This window comes from Thalassophryne amazonica, chromosome 2 (genome assembly GCF_902500255.1).
Source record: "Thalassophryne amazonica chromosome 2, fThaAma1.1, whole genome shotgun sequence".
Lineage (NCBI taxonomy): Eukaryota > Metazoa > Chordata > Actinopteri > Batrachoidiformes > Batrachoididae > Thalassophryne > Thalassophryne amazonica.
In genome coordinates, this window is record NC_047104.1 from 24,802,929 (window position 1) to 24,804,895 (window position 1,967).

Consider the following 1,967-nt stretch of genomic DNA (forward strand, 5'->3'; position numbering starts at 1 on the left):
ATAAACAGAAACTCAGCTGTCTCCTGTTGAACGTGCTAGGCCAGACTGATTATGATTCGTGCATTTTCACCTGGTGTGCTGCTTTTGATTCAATGAAATCCACAAACTGCTCAGAAGTCTCAGGGATGGTGGACAGAAGGACTGTCCCCTCAACATTTGTTGGTGGGTGAAACATTAAACAAACAAACACCACCAAAAACTATAAGAAAACATAACCTCAAGCTCTGGGTATTTTATATTCTGCCATTGTATCGACTAAATAATTGACCACAATGTTCTGGTTAATTGATAATGAAGATTGTTAAAAGCAGCCATTATTTCTGGGGAATGTGATGATAATAAATCAGTTTTCTTTCTCAGGCAAGCCAGTGACTCTCAGTCTCTCAGCTTTCACATTAACCTCTTTCAGTCATGAACTCTGTTCTCTCAGCACAACAATTCACTTCATCTACTCATGACGGGTCCACATCTGCACCACAACCAGCACAGTTCATGTCCAAGAACACAAAACGACATCCAGACAAACAAACGCATCACAACAAACAGCAACTGATACACCACTGTGTTTCTTTCAGTAACATGTCCTCAACCAAGTGGACCTCGACTGAAAAATACTTTTCCTAACATTTTGGGCGTTTAACTGAAGCTGCAAACGACTGCGGCTTGAACTGCAACTGCACACTTTGGACAAAGTCACTGTTTCATCCAATTAGCAAATTCAGCTCTGTGATCCACAACGAACAACCTTCTCGGCTAAATCAAAACATCTTTAAAATGTTCTTTACATTGTCAGAGGACGTTTGACCAAACGCATTTCTGTGGAAAAGTTTAATGTTTTCAGTGCAAAACTGACTTTAAAGCCTCCAGTAAAAACAGCTCAGTGGCTTTGTCCAAGAAACCACGTTTGCTCTCATTATCACATGTTAAACTTTATCTGTGCACACAACGCAAACACAAAAACTCCATCCTATCATTGTGCTTTCTCCTATGTAGAGCATGAGGCGTTCTCTCAAACAGCAAAAAACAAGAACACAAATGCAAACGGCACTGAAGGCACATTCTGTGAGGATCCACCTGTAGGAGAAGTCCATCCAGAAGGGAAGATATGAGTCCACAGACTGGACAGCAGGGATTCTGGCATCCCACATATATACGTACATAAAAAAAAAAAAAAAGGTCTCTGAACCTTTTCCACCCAGATATCATCTGTCAGATATCCAGGGATGCAAATGTGGTACAAGTTCAAGTGTCACAGTGGGACTATATGTTAAACTATTAACATGGTCAAACTTTGCATTTTGATGTTCAAATAATGTGAGATACAGGAGAGGAGGAGAAAGGCTGTGTGAGATACTGGATTTTATCAACATTCAACAACAGGAGCCATCAAAATCTGGTCTGAATGTCTGAAAAATGTAATGTAATGTAATATAATTAAACTGATATTAAAATGCTAAACCCCTCTCACTATTCACTCTTGTTTTGATTCTTGTTGTCCAAATTGTTTCTTGCCGCAGTGCCCCCTACTGCCAGCTGAGATAAACATTTCTACTTGTGACCTGCAGATGGTAGGCACTTGATGCTGAGAAGCTGCAGGAACTGGATTTGGTGTTCAGATATCGCCAAACAGGGTGCACTTAGACTCTACACTCTGCTACTTTGGGACTCTGATCTCGAGCTCAAGTTTCTCTGGTCAGGCACAGCACTTTGAAATGGTTTGTGATATTATTTACAGCTGCATGAATTTTAAGAAAAAGCTTAAAAGTGGAACATGAGTAGCTGCACTGAGTGTCATTTGATTCACTCTGTGTGGCCCCCATATCTGATGAGTCACAACACCTGTTAAAATACTTTTCTCATAGGCATAAATCTTTATAAAGTAATTTTCACAATAACACATAGTAGTCTTCTGCACGCCAGATGGGTATGTCAGATGGTTATTCGATGCCGTGCTTTTCCCTCTTTGC

At 40.3% G+C, this 1,967-nt stretch overlaps 1 long non-coding RNA gene across 1 annotated transcript; it reads right to left on the reverse strand.

The window, feature by feature from the left end:
• Positions 1-317: 317 nt before the first annotated feature.
• Positions 318-867, reverse strand: LOC117523019. The gene is made up of 2 exons (XR_004564385.1): positions 658-867; positions 318-599 (listed from the first exon to the last, which is right to left on the reverse strand). It is a non-coding gene; the product is annotated as an uncharacterized LOC117523019 (long non-coding RNA).
• Positions 868-1,967: the final 1,100 nt, after the last annotated feature.